General features: G+C 36.9%; 1 long non-coding RNA gene across 1 annotated transcript in view; it reads right to left on the bottom strand.

Moving 5' to 3' along the window:
- Positions 1 to 20126, bottom strand: part of LOC145662921 (uncharacterized) — a 143457-nt gene that overhangs the window by 80496 nt on the left and 42835 nt on the right. The window lies entirely within an intron of this gene.

Raw genomic sequence — 20126 nt, 5'->3', positions numbered from 1 at the left:
GCTGATAAATATTACAGTACCAAATCCAGGACTATCAAATATCATCATAATTTATTTTAGGAACATTTATTAACTGTTATCTAAATTATAGTATTTTGGCACTACAATTCTTTTATTACAAGTAGATTACGGAATATTTTATGTATAAAAATTAAGAAACAACCCTGACATAAGTAAAATAAATATTTTTTTACAGTCCTTATGGAAGTAATTACATCAAAAGGAGTTTACGTCAGCGCTTCACAAATTCAGTTACAAGCTGGTCTAGATCTAGTGCACCCAGAATATCTTTGTTGTAAGCCAAGAGAACGAGGTCCGATTTTCTTTCATGTCCCATAGACAGACGTTGAGGTCGAAGGAGAGCTGTCAGATGTGAGAAGCAGTTTTCGACCGTGGACGTAGAAGACGGAATAATTAGAGCAGCTTCTGTAAGCATCTTTAGATCCGGGAAAGCCTCGCCATATTTTCCAATTTGTTTTGTGAGCTCTGTCTCTGAGAGATGATGTCTTGTTGATCAGTCAATTTGCTAGATCTATTTCCTGCTTCAAATTCTGAAGCACTTTGCAATGCAGGTCTTTGTACTTTACAACATCACAAAGAGGTTTCAAATTTTCTTCACTTCTTTTCTCGCTCAGTAAGAAGTGGATGGCACCAATCACATCTGTCCCTGTCTCACTGAATCTGCTCCGAATATCTTGACGGAGATATCGAGAACTTCGCAGAATAATCTTTTCAGCTCCTTCTCGTCTTCCTTTCCCTTCTCCAAATTTATGCCTTCCAAATCAACAACCGAATCAGCTAAGCGACTGGGGAGTGTGCATTTGCGTTTCAATGGTTACTGAAACGAAGTATTTAAGGCATATGCCTTCATTGCATCGTGAAGGATATTTTCAAATATTCCTTCGTCTTGTCGGCAAGACCTGAGCTGTTCCGTTACCGATTTGAGTTGAGTTGATTTTGAGTTTAACGTCCCGTTCAGCAGCGAGGGTCCGTTACCGATTTGTATCATATTGGACGAAATCGTCGAATTGAACCAGAAATGCTGGAACCTGGAAAATTTGCAAGATGCGGCTGAGCGGGTTTTGTATCGCCAAGGTATGATACATGGTGGAAATCAACACCAACATGGTGGAAATCAGATATTTGACGTTTAGTTTCTTCTTGACCTTCTACACATGTTGATACAGATGACCCTGTTTCTGAGTTAGTTTCATTTTCGATAACTTTTGCACCAAAAATGACTTGATGGATGTCTGCTTCATATTTATGGCGTTATAATAGTCAGTAGAGTAATTGGAAACGTCTGGCGAAGTACATTTGCCTGTAGTTTATTTTCTACTGTTTTTGTTTCCTTCTGGAAATTCGCTAAGCACTCTGCTAAGTTACTTATTATTGCGCGCAATTATAATGGTGTGTGACAAAATCTTTTTAAAATAATAGGTTCGGTGTTCTGCTGCCGTCTTGATTTTTCTCTCTGAGTGCAAATGAGGAATTAACGTTCTTTTCATTCCGTATATTTGTAAACAAATCGTGAAACAAATGGTTCGGGGCCACTCAGAAAACAGAAAGTGAGCCGATGCAAACTGCTACTTAGAAACATTTTACAATCATTGATTTATTTTCGTGGGTGCTCCCCGCAAAGACTCAAATCACGTGAAAAACAGCATTGTTACCGCATTTAGAATAAACAAAACTTCGAATTCCCCACTGACTTTTTTGTATCTGACTATTCTAGAGGTGCATATACGTTTTCTGCAGATATCACAGTTTCGGTACCATTTTCATATATGGGACATGCATTTTTTTTGCACTGTAAGGAACATGGACATGTTGCATGTTTTACACGTTGATTACAGGCACACGTGGGACATTTCTTGTCAAGTCGGCAAAACAAATGTTTTAACCTGCAATGTTACACATGCACAAGCCAGGCACTCACATTCATGTGACATAGCCTGTTTTCGGGTCAATTTTCATATGGGTATTCTTTGGAAGGGCATCTTGTCCACCGCCTTGAATGCTTATCGTGATTGTGATTCTTCAAACTCTTGAAATGAGGAAAAGTAAAACATGGGAGATTATTGGGTACATCTAGCAATAAGAATAACTGTTGTTTTTCGTAGAAATATACGCCACGTTCAATTTCATTTGTTAGTAGTAGTAAATTTTCGCTAAGTTCAATTTTATTTAGTAAATAAAATCACAAGATTTTCCTATTTGGGATTTGCTGAAACAATTTGAAACTTTTGGACAACGTCCTTTTTAGGGAGGGCAAAAAATATTTTAGAGCGGGCATTGCCCGCTCTAGCCCCTCCCTGGCTACGGGCCTGACAAGCGCATATCACGTGTTGTCCAAGGTCTTTGTAGATTGTTTGGCTTTAAGAACGAAATCAGACACTTGACCCCTTTGTTTCCTTATTGAAAAAAAATCCAGCCAGTCAAGTCATAAAGCACGTTCATCTGATTGCTTTTTCCACACCATACGTGTCCCCTTTCGCCTTGAAATAAACAAAATACATTCACATTACTCCCTTCCTGTCAAGGTTGACTTGAGTTGATTTTGAGTTTAACATCCCTTTCAGTAGCGAGGCTATATGAGACGGTACCTACTGATTAACGTGGAATCCGAACCACGGGAATCGAACGCGGGTTTCCCACGCCAAAGGCACGTACGCTAACCGCTTAGCCACGAAGGGGCTCTTCCTATTAACGTATTCGTATCCAAAATACTAAGTTTCTTCATTGCCACATGTGTATAGTCAAGTGTTCCGATAGCATCCGGAAATGTATATTGTTCTTGCCACTCTGCCTTTGCTGCTTGCATATTACGCACACTTGCCGGAAACAATCCAGTTTTCAGATTTCGCAATAATCGCATCTATTACACTTGTAGTAGTCATAGGCACAGTACTTTGGGCCACACCAGAATCATCTGAAGCTCCGACCTGCAATCCCGGATCACTCATTTAACGCGAAAAAACATGCATCATTACGACTTTCGGTTGATTCTCCTAAAAAAAAGAAAAAAAAGTTGTACTAACCACTCTACATTTTCTTTCAAGAACCTATAATGTTTTATGTAATCACCATTTGCAACATTTCTATGCAGCAAAACAATCATATACTCTGCCATATTTCGCACGGAGTAACCTACTGAGTTTGCTCCACAAATTTGGAGAAGTTACTTGCATCACAGAGGAGTCTCTGATTTTTATTGATATCAAACGCGGAGCAGTTACTCGGCTCGAGAACAGAGGTGTTGTTGCTCCAAAGGGGCGGGGCTTTTCCGAGGTCAGCCAAGACGAGTGGTGCTCAGTTCTCTTTTTAGTGATACCAATTCGAGTAACTACTCCAAAATTGGGAATAATTAGTAACTTCTCCGTTTTATTGATATCACCCAAAAGTTACTCTTTTAGTTTGTGTTTCTGTTTTTAAAATTTATTTGTTTAGATAATCAGTTCTGCTACAATGCAAAAATGTTAAGGAAATTACAGTCTCTAAAATAAAGTCGAATAGTCACAGTTCATACAACACAGGTAACCAAGAAAGTTCTGTCGTTTTTGTGGAGGTCTGTGTTCCATTGGCCCTCACACCGTAAGTTGAATGCGAATGAAGATAAGGCGAAGGTCAGTTGTTGGTGTGGGTATATCCAAGATAATACCTGGTTGTGACAGTTCAGTTACACCATGAACGTGCGTAAGGACAGAGTGAACATGGAACCTCCACAGAGTGTCATATGAACGTGTATGCTGTACGAGTTTAAACTGGAGCCAAACGCCGCATCAGCGAGGCGGAAGATATGCCAGGACTTTGGTGAGTGTGTCGTGACTACGCGGACAGTGTAGCGGTGGTTTAATAAGTTTACGAACGGTGACGAAACAATCAAAGACCAACACATGTACAAAATGAAGATCTTCAGGCAGCAATTGAGGCGAACAGTGGCCAGACATGTGAGGAGCTGGGACTATAATTCAGTGTGAGTGGAGAAACCATTCGACACCACCACTATCAACTTGGGAAGCACTACAAGTTGGGTCGATGCGTACCACATGATTTGACTGCGGGCCAGAGGGCAACGCGAGCAGACACATGTGTTTCTTTGCTGTCTCGTCTGAGGAAGGAGTCATTTCTGGACAGGATGTTGACATTTGATGAGAAGTGGGTCCTGTACGAAGCTCCACGGCGCATTCATCATTGGTTAGCATTCCATGAACCGGTTCCAAAACATCCGAAACCAGCACTGCACCAGAAGAAGGTCCTCCTGTCTGCTTGGTGGACTGCTCGCGGCATCGTGCGTCAGTAATTGCTACCAGCTGATCAGAGCATCAATGCAACTGTGTACTATCAGCAGTTGAGCCGTGTTGAAGAAAAACTCAAAATTCTGGAGCCAGCGCTTCTGAATTGCAAAGGGTTCCTCCTGTTGCAGGACAACGCTAAGCCCCACGTGCCTAGGATGACCCGGGACACTATTCTACGCCTTGGATGAGAAACACTATTGCATCCGCCATACTTCCAGGGTATTGTACCGTCTAATTATTACCTGTTCAATTCCTTGGACAATCACCTTAGTGGACTCCAGTTCAAATCCTAGTAGTGGTGCAAAATGCACTTGAAGATACCGTGATATGGAATCCATGGCCTTCCAAAACGTTGTTAGAAGATTGTCGATGATGATGGGGCTGTTTTTGATCCTCCAGGTATGTCTTAGGTGACATATCGATGTTCAGAGGTGGTGGGTGAAAATGCGACAGAAGTTTCTTGGTTACCTTTATAGATTCCATTGTAGGGTTGTATCCAACAAACAGCGTAGTTTCAAATGGGCGACACAAGGAAAAGGCTTTTGCTGTTACCAATAATAATAATAATAATAATAATAATAATAATAATAATAATAATAATAATAATAATAATAATAATAATAATAATAATAATAATAATAATAATACAAATCTGATATTGAATCAGAAAGAATCAACACCAGAAGTTTCAATTTCGTCTTGTAGATGTCCACCACTGCAGTAAGTCTGATGCCTGGTAACGACCACGTATGTAACTTCTACCATTGCAATAAACAAAACTCAAGAATTAACTTTCCTTAAAGACTTATCGTGTGAAGTAACGGACAAACGTGTCACCGTTACCAGTTAACATAGCAACGGATTGATGCTGCTAAGGAATTCGGATGAGATAATTGCTCTGTCTACTAATTGCAAGAAACAGAAATTTAAAAAAAATCGCTTTCACTCAAGAGTTATTGTGTACAATATCGGACGTCAATAAGTCACCCTCCGGCATATTCATCAAAGGCGCTACCCACAACAACTAAAGAGATGTTTACTTTAGAAGTACATACGTAACTGAGCTGTGGACCCCCTATATATATGAAGTGTGATGAGTTGAGGATTTTTTTTTTAAGTCAACCTTCTCACAACACTGTTAAGACTAACAACACCAAGTGTGACGATAATACGAACTAGATTATGAACTGTATCGAGAGGGAAATGGCCAGCTTCACTTTCAAACTGGTCATCAAACATATATATTCAAAATTCTGAATTATACTAAGGGAACAAATTGTATACTATGTAAAAGAGAAGTTTCTCTTATTGTGTATTATATATAAATAATATTATAGAGTTTCGTGAGATACCGCTGTATTCTGTTTTTATGGTCACTGAGCATAGAATAATTGGAAGTCTGTCATAAGTTGAATGTGGTATGTTGGAAGTCTCCCGTTATTTGATAAGCTAGCTTTGTATTTACTATTCAATATTAATATTCATGCATTTTGTTGAGTATTGAGAATAATATTCTGTAGTTTGTTTGTGAATTGGGGAACGTTATCATTTTCCTCATTCGAAACTTACAAGTAGTAACCAAATTGCGCTTCATTGCTGTAAGATTAAAAGTATCAGAAGTTCTTTGCAAGTATTTGTATTATTGAGATTGTTTTTAACAAATATATATATACGGTGTTTCGAAACAACACCGACAACGTTTGGGAGGTGATTCCTGACACTAAGATAAAACAAAAAGCATAAACCAACCTGGTTACACTTAATAGGCTGCCGAAAACGTGAAAAAATGAACTTTAAAGATCCATACCTCCAACACTATGGGTCCCATCGTAGTCGGGTCAAGACCACTTAATAACGCGGATGTGCCCTACCCAAAAATCCATGTTTCAGAATCCTATTGTACTCACGCAACTAATTTTATAGAAGGAGTTTGGTTAAGTGCATATAATTTAAAGCACTTACCAACTTCCTCTATAAAAATGGTTGCCGAAGTACCACAGTATTCTGAAACATTGATATTTGGTTAGGGCTCATCCACGTTCCTAAGTAAAGTCTTGAACCGACTATGATAAGTACCTTAGTTTTGGAGCTATGGACCTTTAAAGTTAATTTTTTTCATGTTTTCGGCAGCCTCATAATTCCGAAAGGAAGCATTTGTGCACCCTATACTTTTTGCCTTATCTTGGTGTCACGAATCAAATCCCAAACGTTGTCGGTGTTGTTTTGAAACACCCTGTATAATATTTGTACAGTATTGATTCAGTTTTCAAATTCATTATTACTTCTTAAAAGAAGACGATCTTCTTAAACGGAATTAAATATGGGACTGTGCTATATAGTTATGCCTTGCCGGAAAACGATGGGTTAGGTATTCTAAATTTTATTTAGATAGCTTAACATGCGTTACAGAAAGAAAAGAGAAAATCCACCATTTTCTTTCTTTATAATATGTGTTGGACTCGCATCTATGACAGCGAACAATGACAATAGCTGTAAGCATTTGTCTTTCCTTGCTTACTCTCACACTTGACTTGGAAAATTATGTTCTGTTATAAGAAATTAAGAGGTAGCGAACTTTAATATGAAAGTCATTATTTTCTGTCCTATCAAAGCAGTGCTCCCTATGAGTTGTTAAAAAAAAATCCTGAATCATAGTTTTAAAAAATTAAATCTCATTCACCATTTTTGAAAATGATAAATTTTGTAAATTAAACAAAAATGACTCTGTACAGTTAGTTATGTTACCGTAACTTTCAACAAATTCTCATAAGTAATTTTCTAGAACGAAATAAGGTCATCTTCATGGATAGTTTTCGAAAAAAAAAAAAAAAAAAAAAACTGAATTGTATAAATCTAAAATTGACGATGTACAAAAGTCACGTTATTGAAATTTAACAAATTATCAGGTAAAGTTTTCGAGAACTAAACAATTTAATTGTGAATCGCAGTTTTCGAAAAGATGTAAATGTTATAAATATTTAAAAAAAAAATAATAATGCTGCACAAGAACCAAGTTACCGGAACTTTTAACAATTTTTATGCACATTTTTTTTTAGAACAAAACAATATACTTCTCATGTGAAGTTTTCAAATTTGTGATATTTGTTTAATTCTTCTAAGAAAAGACACAACCATTTTCCTAACAATGACACTAAATAACACTAATGTACTTCAGACTATTTTGTAATGTTAGAGATGAATTTAGCATTGTAAGATGTAAACGTTCTGGATTTCGTACTAAACAGTACTTGTTTCGTTTAAGTCCAAATAACATCATTTGTGTTTTAGATGACTTTAATTTAGGTTTCCATTTCAGACACCAACTGACAACTTGATCGATTGCTGGTTGTAATGTTGTGTTTGTTCGACCTACTGAAGAACATAAAGCGAGATATGGTGCATCATCAGCAAACTGAAGTTCAGAAGTTGGTAGTTTTGGTATTGGTATGTCAGAAACAAACCGAACCTTGAGGAGCTCCGGCCGGTAGAATGAATTGATGAGTTTGTGCCTGATTCATTGGTATGAAAGTGGAGCAGTTACGAATGAAATTGGCTATAAATCGAATCGAATGGTAAAATCCAAAGTAATTTGAAGAGAAGTCTTGGTGCCAGACTGTCTCAAATGAAATAAGGACAGATAGTGGCCGTTTATTGAAACGGTTAACAAGATAACTTGATATTTTTAACAGTTGGTCAGTAGTGCTATAAATGATGGTCAAAAGCCTTCTTGTGTTGAAGGTAGATAAGAGTGAGCAAGGAGGTAAGAATTGATTCGGTTTACGTTTCATGTTTATTCGTTTCCTCCAATAATACGGTGGTTTTTAAATATAAACTGTACAAAAATATTTAACAAACACTGTCTGTGTTCAGTGGCATCTTTTGTGTTCTAAACTACAAATTTTACAAGTTTGCTTGAGTAAACTTTGACGATCCCTCATAAGAATAACTTATTTTTTCTGTGCTTCTTACGCTTTTATACTTTTATTAACATTATAGTTATATTTCAGTGCAATGTTTTGACATACACAGTCGTAAACAACACACAGCAACTTGTAGATTTAGTGAGAAGACAGAAAGAGAGGATAGAATCGTGTTTGTTACAATTACATTCACAACCTCAAATATACTTCCCACTGTACGACTTTGTTTCGCCGACTCCAGATTTGTCCGGGTTATGAGTCTTTTCCGGACAGTCTCATTCCGGATCATAGGACTAGGAGGGTCAAATTGGGTTATTCAGGTTGTGGATCTGTCCAAGTCAGGCCAGTTCACTCGGGTCATGTGTCTATGAGGTCAGACTAGTTCACTCCGGGTTATAGATCTGTCCGAGTCAGGCCATGTCACTTCGGGTCATGGGACTATGAGGGTCAGACTAGGTCACTCTGGGCTATGGATCTGTTTGGGTTAAACTAGGTCCCTCTGGGTCATGGGTCTATTAGGGTCAGATTGAGTCACTCTGGGTTATGCATCTGTTCGAATCAGACCATTCCAGAAACCATGGGTCTGTCCGAGTAACTGGGCCTGATTGGACATGAGTCTGACTGACTGTCTTTGAGTCTTCTGGATTACCAGTCACAAACTTCGTGACTCTTTCATCACTCATATACAAGAATGAGTACACTTGGTATTATTTCTTTTAGTGATGAGACTTTCCTCGAACCCGTCACCAGAAAGAAGTACCTGTTTGAAAAATACGTTGTAAGAATGTCCAAACTCTTGATAATATACTTATCTTTTCGCCAATGAATAACGTAATTATCATACCATTGCAAAACATTATAGTAATTTAGAAACCGCGAAAGATACGTTAGACTCTCTCGACTATTTAATGAACACATGTGATAAATATTCTACAAAATAATTTCTTTGAACAATTTTCTGTTAAAGAGGCACTGGCGGATCCACGGGGAGGGCGGAGTGGGCGACCGCCCCCTCCAAAGGGTTTTTTGAACTTTCAGCATTTATCATTGGGAAATACTAATATGGTCTTTTCCCAACCGATCAATCTGTGTGACAAGCATAACAGAGTCTAATAAAAATGTGTGATACTTAATAGTACTTAATACAGACATATTTGAATTGTGAATCCTTCTCTCCCTAGTTCCTTGGGCGGTCACCATAAGCCCCAAAGTAGCGAGAATATGATTCATTCGTTAGACGAACAACAGTAATAAGGAGGGTAAGACGGCTAACTCTTTGTACTAAAAATGTGTTATTGTGTCCTAGGAAAAGGATATGAAGTGGATTTCGGAATTCCGGATTATAACCTCAATTACCTTTACCTTTAATAACGAGAAATATAGAAACTTCAGCGCTCCTTACCGAAAAGCTCTCTGAATCTAAGAGGAGACTTTTCGGTTGGTTGATTGATTGATATGTATTTACGTTGTTTGTCAAATGCGATGCTTTACAGAATGAGAACTAGAGTTTAAAGTTGGATCTGACCCACTCTAGTGCGTTCGATGCTCACTTACCAGGAATTTAAACCACAGAACTTCATGCATCAAAGATCATAGGTACGTTCGCTACCTACTAGATCAACAAAGAGAGCCGTGACTTTTGGGGTTCAACACGGAAACATTAGGAAGGGACCAGGGATTTATTGTGACTTCAAATGGCATTCCATCTTTTCTTGAGAAATAACACAAGCTTGTTATTGTAATTCGCACAGGAAAAACCAATTAAGCTAGAAACTTGAAATTAGGACAGTATATAAGATTTGTTACGTAGGGTATCACTAAGGAAGATTTTTTTTTTTTTTTTTTTAATTCGAAGAAAGGAAGGGAGAATGGGATGGAAATTACTTTAATAATATGTTCATCTCTTCGAATCAGTTAAGACTAGAGACTTGAAATTTGGCATTTGGATTTCTCATTTAAAATAGTTTGACACGTGTTTCAACTTTTTTTATATATTATAGTAAAACGGAGAAAAAGAGATGGAAAGAAAAAGTGGCGGCGTTTGCAAATATTATAAGATATCAATATCTAAGAATCTTTGAAGGTTAGAAACATGAACTTTCGTAGGGTCTATATGGACTTTCCACTTAAAATAATTCAATACATATAGCAGCATTTTTGATATTTTACCTAGAAGGAAAGAAAAGGGGTGGGATTACTACTACTACTACTATTATTATTATTATTATTATTATTATTATTATTATTATTATTATTATTATTATTATTATTATTATTATTATTATTATTATTATTATTATTATTATTATAAGATGCCAAATCTCAGGATCCCTTGCGGTTAGAAACATGAAAGTTGGTAGTTTGATTTTTCATTTAAAATAATTGAACATGTATTTGAACTTTTTTTTTTTTTTTTTTTTTTTTTTACTTAACGTAGAAGAGAAGAAAAAAGGTGAAGGTGTTTCATTAAAATGCCTTACGAGGTGTTGGAATTTCGTGACACAGTTTTAGCTCAATCCAATTCTATGAAAGACAGAAGGAAGAACGCGAAATATTGTGCCACACTACCACGTATGAGCATTTGCTATATTGTGCATGGCCGTATGTCGAGCAGATTGGGGATCTGGGGGCGAGCCCCACCTAGACGAAGGCTAGTATAATATACCTAGGTAATTTTATCGTTGTTGTAAGCATAACTATAGTTATATTATGTTCCGTGGACCCCACACAAATATAGAGATAGATTAATTTTTGTAACTGCTGTCCCGCAATTGTTACTCAAAATATAAATGATTATAGTAAATTGTACACTCTTTCGTTAAAATGAATGATATCGTCAATACAGTATTTTCTTTTGTGCAAGTACTGTGCCAGACAGTGCATCTCATATGTTGCGGTGACTGTGTGTGAAGTGAATCATGACACAGTCACGCCTCCGAAACGTAAATACGTATTTAATTTAAATCTACAGAAAATATACTCTCATTAAAAAAAAAAAAAAAAAAAAACTCTTACAGGTTCTGGTCCCAAAGTGGAATCTGGGGATCGTTTTTACCCACCCTCCTCCAGCCCCGGATTCATATGAGTCCCATTCTTGTAAATTAAAATTCTGGTCACCTTGAAACTACGCTCACCTTCGAGAAAGTGAACCGCCCCTCCCAAACGATCCTTCTGGATCCGCTAGTGTAAAGAGGAAACAATTCAGAGGTTCAGAGACCCAAATAAATTTTCAAAATAAAAACACTTGCATAATAATGACAAGTATTTTAGCTAAATATAAAAATTTCAACTATAATATTTTTACCTCTCTGGCTCTTCTATTGCCTGTTCGTCCCCAAGTGGGAAACAGAACTCTTGTGTTAATATATATATATATATATATATATATATATATATATATATATATATATATATATATATATATATATATATATATATATATATATATATATATATATATATATATATATATATATATATATAATTTTTAGGAGAAACAGAGATAAAGGAAATTTTTAAGAACATCAGAAAATAAATTTTAGAACTTTAGAAATACTTCAAACATACTTAATTTTAATTTGTTACTAATGGTGTTGTGCACAGAAGAATAAAGTTTTTTTTTCATTATTATTTTCGGGAGTACACCCCATTTCCCTTGATAGATTTGTATTCCATGAGTAAGTGGTAATCATGCTTAACCTAGAGATGAATTCACTCTTATTTTTGATCACCCTTTGCAAGCAATAGGATATATTGGAAATCCTAAAGAAAGCACACGCCATGTTTCATGTAAATCGACTAATTTTTAGGAAGTTACCGTTAAGCATGTTTCTTTAATAAACACCATCCAAAAATCTCAACGGGAACACAGACACATTTAGTGAAAATTAGATGTAATTGTAAGATTCCCCCCCCCCCAAAAAAAAGTAAAATGAATTCATTTACCTTCAACCAAATCGACTTCAATCCCCTAAGAAATAGGAATTATTTGGATACTTTACGTCCAAAGAATGTTTTTATAATATAATTTCAACAACCAGGTTCAGAATGTCATTGCAAGGATAGTTTTAAATTCTTTGTTAGCTTCTAAATTAAACTCCTAAACAAACTGTTCAGCAATAGTATGTCATGGCAGTGTGGCCATAGTTTGTGAACAAATATACCTTGAAGTTCAAATTTCTAATAATTAGTTAATAATAATAATAATAATAATAATAATAATAATAATAATAATAATAATAATAATAATAATAATAATAATAATAATAATAATAATAATAATAATAATAATAATAATAATAATAAAGAAGCACGAAATTCATGTTATCATTCAGTCCAAAATATTTTGTCACCACGAATTCTGTCGAGGAATTTGAAGCTTAAAATATATGGAACTATAATTGTCTGTTATGTTGTATGGTTGCAAAATATGGTTCCTTACCTTGAGAGAAGAACGCAAACTGAAAATGCAGGTCTAGTATACATGTTTCATTCATTTTGAAAAGGCTAAATTTTCCAGAGAATTACCCGTACACCATGAAAGGGAACCATAGACTCACCAAGTTTATACACGCTCTACAGATGTTCAATATGTGCTCCTTTTGTGATACGACACACGTCCAGATGATACTCGAGCTCATTCCATACATTTTGTAGCATAATCCTGTCAACTGTCTGAACTGCAGCACTGATGCGTTCTTTCAACTTGACTAAGGATTGCGGCTGGGGATTACGTAAACAAGGTCCTTAACGTACCCACAGAACGAAGTCGTAGATCAGGAGATCTGGGAGGCCAGCGGAACAAAGCTAGATCATTCTCACCAATACGCTCAATCCAGCGATGCGAAAGTTCATCGTTTAGGTAGTCACGAACTGGGATATGCCAATGAGGGGGTGCCAAACTCTACACAGTACAAATTTGGCGAGTTTGTTGTTCTTTTCATGTATCTTTCGTATGTGTCCGCGTAACACTTTTGAAAATATAGCCCTTTCAAAACGAATGAATCATTTATGCTAACCCTGTATTTGAGTATAAACTCCTGAGGCGAATATTCGGACCCAAGGGGCATCAGAATGGGAAATTACGGAAACTTCATACCGAAAAATCGCATAATTTATATCGTTTACCAAATATTGTTAGGGTCATCAAGTCTAGGGGACTCAGATGGGCACGTAATGTAGCCATAATGGAAGAAAGTAGGAAGGCTTTCGAAATTTTAACTGGAAACCCAATTAGAAAAAGCCCATTGTGAAAACTGAATTGCAGATGAGAGAACACTGTTTTGTGGCACCTTGAATAAAGAGTTGAGAAAAAGACTCATAAAATGCTTCGTGTGGAGTGTTGTACTGTATGGGGCGGAAACGTGGACATTACGTAAAGGTGACGAAAATCAACTGGAAGCCTTCAAAATGTGGGTGTGGAGAAGAATGGAAAGAATTAGTTGGGTCGAGCGGAAAACGAATGAGAGAGTGTTAGAAATGGTGGGTGAGAAAAGAACACTTTTAGATATTATTAGGAAGAGGAAGAGAAACTGGTTGGGACATTGCCTAAGAAGAAATTGTATCATGAGGGACGTCCTAGAAGGTATGGTGGCGGGAAAGAGAGGGAGGGGGCGAAGGAGACTACAATTAATGGATGATATTAAAACAGAAAGATCATACGTAAAGACGAAGATGTTAGCGGAGGACCATGAAACATGGAAGCTTCTCAGCTGTGGCAAGTGACCTGCCAATAAAGGCAGAATACCTATGATGATCTCAGAAATAGAAAAAAACGGTCAATGTTGCGTTAAGGGGGTCCAGTGTCTTTCACACCACTTCTTTCTATTGATTTTCGTTTGATTGCATGATATAACGTTATATTAGGTTCTATTAGGTTAGGTTAGGTTACGTTACGTTAGATTAGGTTAGGTCACGTTAGGTTAGGTTAGGTTAGCTTAAGAGGTCCAGTGTAGTTTTGGACCCCCTTAACGGAACATGGACCGAAAAAACAAAGTAGAAACTCGATCCGATTGACTGAGGACAGAAGTCAGTAAAGAACTTTTGTCAATGCGGTATTGAACCTCCGGTATAATTCAAACAGATACACTGTGGTAGATCAACAAAATCTTTATGTGGATAGGTAGATAGGTCCATATATGAGTGGTGCGGGCGAACTTAATAGTAAGTGTTATTTCCGGCGAAATTCGGTTATTAGGTGAAATGGATTGGGATTGAACTACTGAACAGGATCTAAGTAGCTTAATTTCAGAAATGTATGTGCAGATGGCAGGGAAATTTGTATGGTATGTGTTACTGCATTGAACTGCATGGGAATAGTCAATCATCTTTCTCCAGTTTCCTTGACAGTTAGAAAAATGTAGCATACCATAATGTTTCCCGAGACGCTCATAGTAGAAGAATATAGATATATAGGCATACAGTTACATATAACATACAGGAATGAATGAATGAAATTACTTGTATTTGTGTTTAGACGAAGTGCATATCTGACAATCTTATGTTGTCTGGTTTCGGTTGATTACTATACGTACGAATCCTAAGTAACTACTTGTAATTTTGCTATAATTTTGCAACTTCATGATTAATTTAGTCATTTTCATTTGCTAATTAACTAAAATGTAAGTTTGGGTAATACCGCATTTATAATTGCTCATTTTTAGTTAATTTGTTATGGGTGTATTTTCAGCTCGGACTGTGTACTTTTGGCGTTGTCCTAGATAAATAATGCCACTAACATAGTCAGCATTACCGCAAGAGTTCGAAAGAGCACATTTTCAAGTTCTTGACTATAGGCCTATATTACCTCGCTTTATAACTTGAGTCATAGAAATCAAGTTGTGATTTTGGCAATCCAAATGAAATCGAGCAATTTCCATGTCAAAGGTTGCTGACAAAATTTATTTATTCATTAATTTTTTTACCTAAGATTGTACCACATTCAGAGAGTTTAAAACAGGTATTTATTTTTCAGAAGCACAGATTTGTTTGTAGCGGCCATTTTGTATAGGCGCGTGTGCGTATTTTACACTTTTCAGATGATTCCGTTAAACGCTATAACTTTTTAGGTTTTAACGATAATGAGTTCAAACCAAAATCATGTGAGAGATAATGAAATGCACAATATTCTATGTTCTGTGTATATTGAGACGTACTTTAGAACGTCGGGAAGAAAAGCTCTGAACATTGAGATTGGAAACTTAAAAATGACCATTTTGAATGTAAATTTTAAAAAGAAATAATTAAGATTCACCTTCAATTTTTTGGCTACATAGAGACTAGATATTTGCTAGATAATAGACAACGTCCCAAACAAGTTTCAGATCTGAGAACCACATACTTGAATTTTGGGAATTTTTTAAACATTGCCAATTCTTGAAAATCGAGTATTTTCCCATCAAATATCTCAGGAAGGATACAAGTGAAAAATCCCAAATTCACACAAAATAGACAATAGTTGTGTAGTAACAAGTCTGTAAAATTGCTTACTGAAACTTGACTAGTTTCTGAATTATAAGTTGTTGCAATGATGTGAAATTCGCGATTTTAACCGCTGAACAGATGTATAAGTTTTGTGTTAGTATCTCAAGCATACAATTTATCTATGTTTCATCAGAAACAGTGCAGTCAAAGAGCAAGAAATTCGAGATTGCTACTTGTAAAAAAAATATCAATGCCAGATCATATCATAGATTTGTACCTCTAACGCAAACATAAATCAGATGTTAAGAATACTCACAATCAGATGAATTTACTGATTGCAGTACTTCAGTACTTCCAGAACATAGCATGTTGTCATTTGCACCTAATGATATTGTAGCCTGTATTTACGACGAGAAATGAATTGGGAGAATTGAAGACATTAGTCAGTAAAATAACGATCTTTCTGTTCACTTTTTCCGCCCCATGGCCTACGAACCTCTTTTAAACTTGAGTTGATTGAGTTGATCTTGAGTTAAGGAAATTTGTTCCTGTTGTGGAGAAGAACTGCTTTGATAGTCAATTTACTAGAATCTATGAACAGACGCCACTCATTTACACTGTACGCATGGCCAAGGGTCTCCAGAACGGATTCGATATTATTGCCACTGCTGCACAACGGCCAATTTGTATGGGTGGAGGAAATACAAATCTAAATGCAAAATACGCCTAATCGAACGAATGCTGAAGCCAAGTTCAGATGCATGCCTCCGATCGGATCGACGCGGACCAGTCTCTCTGGCTCTTCACATTTTCGGGGGTACGTGCTGTTAGCGTAGCCCCTGTCGGTTTTTCTATTCATTAGTGTATCTCGTGTGTGAAGTGTTTTATTCCAACATAGAATAATGTTGATTCAACGTAGAGAATAATTAGATTTCTGTGGATAATGAAATGGCCGCGAAACTTTCATTGAATTGCCGTGATAGACTTGCTATTCTTGACGAAATTGTCATAGGCAGAAACAAGGTGTTCTATGGCTTAATTTGAAAATTAAATTAAATTAAATTACGGACACTGAAATAAAATAACAGACAATAAAATGCCAAGACTTTACGAACCTAATCACACCTTCTGCACATTTGCTACATCACATAATGGAGAGTTTTAGCCATTTCGAAGACGTTCGACCTCTCTGCCGCACTCTATATAAACAAAAATTATGAAACTATATAAACTTTGGAGTTTGAATTTGGACCTTGAAACTCTTGAGGAAATTCTTCGTACGCTACTCACTACCTGATAATGTTCATCTTTACGTAGTGAACAGATTACCATGATTTCAGTATTTTAAGAACTGCATGGACATGATTTTATCTTATTGTGATAAGTATAGATTAAAAGTCTAGCAGATGCCATGATGAAATGCTTTAGAATTCAATGCGCTTGTCTCTTGTAAAGAAAAGTTTTCATTTGTTTAACTTTTAGGGAGCACATATTACCCTATTTACCATGCAGGGACGGCGCTAAGGGTGGGCGGGGTGGGCAACCGCCCACCCGATGGATGGCCTCGCCCACCCCAACAGAACAGGGGTGTCATTAAAGGGGGACAGGAGGGGGTAATTGCCCCCCGCAAGATTTTGAGGAATACATATACTTTATCGATTGTCTACTAATATACTAGTGCAAACTGTGAAAGTCTTATGTTGTTGGTGTTCTTGCCCCCTCAAGCGAAGTCTGAAATGACACCCCTGCAACAGAAGAAGAATAATAAAGGTGACCAGTGCCGGATTTCGGTTTGATGGGGCCCTAAGCTATTGAAGATAATGGGGCCAATTTATTTCTAGCATTCTTTTTCAGCGACAAAATTTCGCCTTTTCTGTTTGAATATATGCTATATGGTAATTTATGGACCTAATACATATCTATTAAGTAAATACGTTTTCGTGTATATTTCGTTAACTTAACTTACTGTTTTGAATACATTACAGAAAAACTGTAAAATTCGTAAAATTAGCGGTAGTTTAATTTGGTATCAATAAAGTCCCTTGCCGATCTTTTTGCACCAACTATGATACACGCTCCACGCCATGCTTCTACAATATGTGGAGACCGCATCATTTCTCATTTCAAGTTGTTTCTATTCAGTTGGGTAAAGTTTGAAACGTTTCCAGGGATCCGTGTAAGTAAATACAGTCTAAATATCATCCAGGGTTGGTAATTACTGCCTGAAGCTCAACTAATCGTGTGAGCTTTTTCCAGGTCAGGTTACTGGAGTAACTCAAAATGGAATGCAACCCTCGAAGATTACACAAGGTGTAATACGACACAAATTCGCTGGAACCAGAGGCGAACTTAGAAGGTTTAAACTGGAGAAGGGGCAACTAAAACCCAGATTATGATAGATATATCGTGAGTTTACTCTAAACTTTCAAAAATATGTAAGTAATGGCTTCAATTATTTTGTCACTCAAAAAACTGGGATCGTAGACCTCTCCGCCCCTGGATCCGCCCCTGCCTTTCGTGATCCATTATCGCACTCTATAGATCACTATATGAGCTCCTCCGTGGCTAAGCGGTTAGCGTACGCAACTTTGGCGTGGGAGACCCGGGTTCGATTCCCGGTAGGAGCTCATGTGGTTTGGATTCCACGTTAATCAGTAGGTCCCGTCTCATGTAGCCTCGCTGCTGAAAGGGACGTTAAACTCAAAATCAACTCAACTCTATAGATCACTATGAAAATCAGTGCCAAGTTTTGAAAGTTATGAAGATACTTCTGCAAACTACTTTTCATACTTACGTACATCGAAATAAAATAGCTATAATTTCGCGATGTAAAGATTATTGCCGCTTAGGGCTGTAATTCCTTTATATTTTACTATTATTTCGCGAGCTTGTCGTTTCATGCCTTCTTCTTAAGCATCCACTGTTACCAGATTCAATTTCTTGTCGAATTCCAAATAGTACAAGAAAGGGTAGCACTAGAGTTCTATCCGCATACAAGATACTGTATCACTTATGCTGTGAAGTCTTATTAAAGTAGGTAAGTGTAATGGCTGGAAAACAGGGTCCCGATTACAAATGGGGCTCTGAAACAAAATCCCCATTACAAGCGGAGCTGGGAAACGAGGGTTCCATTATAAGCGGGATTGGGCAACAGAAATCCCATTGCAGGCGCGTTGGAAAACAGGGCCCTATCACTTGCTTCATGAGAGCTTAATACATAACAGTAGAGAACACCGTTGTTGTATGTGCGTTTTATTTTATTTGCTTTTTCTTATTATTTGGAAATGACATTACAGCCACTTTTTCTTTAAAATTTTTGGGGCCCCCAAGAGAGCTATAGCTTGTTTAGCTTATACGCAAATCCGGCACTGAAGGTGACATCCTGTACTTCACAAGCAATAGGTATTACTTTCGATTGTAATGTATTAGGTTCTATGACTCTGTTTAACTCTGCAATGGACAATGGTTTTAAGACAGATACTTGTAGTAATATAATGATGCCAAAAGTCGTGATTAATGAATTGAAGTTTAACACACACGCACAATCGTGCTATTGAAACGCCAGTGGTTGTATGTGCTGCACTGGAAAAAAAAAAAAAAAAAAAAAAAGGGCTTTCTAAAAAGCCAACTAAATAATGGACAGAGCTGGCCAGTATTATCTATTGTCTCATTTTGAGAAAGAGAGGGAGGAGAGTAGTTCTTTGTGTCAAGGGCGCCGATCCTGGGGGCCTAAGGGGGCCCGGGCTCCCCCAAAGCCCATGTGCGCCCCCGCATTTTATTTATGAATATACAATATTTGGCATAATTTGAATTCAATTTGTCTTAAAATCCTCATGCATGCCTTCTGCATCTGAATGCCCCCCCCCCAAATTTACAGAGAAATCGGCGCCCTTGCTTTGTGTTGGCGCGATAGCTTCTTATGAGAGGGTTCCAACTTTCAATTCTTTATAGCAATGTACCACATGTCTTACCCGTGTGGCATTAAACAGATTTGTAAAAACCCTTATTATAGCATTGTTGAGTTGATCTCTGTTGCGTTCAGAAGTCTTGGCGGTCGGTGCTTGTTCAGCTAATATGTCGAAAAAATTTAGCGATTTCTTCTCAGGCTCGGTGTCTTTCTCGTGTTCAAAGAAGCGCGATTTTCAATCCGTTGATGTTAGTAATAATCCTTCTTCTTCAATGGGGAAAAAGATAAAAAAATACAAATACATGTGACAACCAGGATTCGCAATTTGAAGTGTTCGATTTCGAGGAAAGTGAAAATGAACTAGATGTTGGAGAGAGCGAAGACGACAGCATTGCTTCTGAAGTTACTCATTTATATTTTTTGCCTCTTGCTTTCTTGTAATAAATACTTCAAAGATAAAAATGTTTGCAGCAGCCTATTTTATTCTTGTTTTACTTTACCTACTTATTGTGTATTTTATGTTATTAACGAAAAGTAGAGTATTATCTGTTAGTCTGCGTTGTTTGAACCTTCTTTTAT

Source organism: Thermobia domestica, chromosome 10, assembly GCF_964235325.1.
Source record: "Thermobia domestica chromosome 10, izTheDome1.hap1.1, whole genome shotgun sequence".
In the NCBI taxonomy this organism is placed as follows: domain Eukaryota; kingdom Metazoa; phylum Arthropoda; class Insecta; order Zygentoma; family Lepismatidae; genus Thermobia; species Thermobia domestica.
This window is presented reverse-complemented; position numbering and strand designations above follow the sequence as displayed.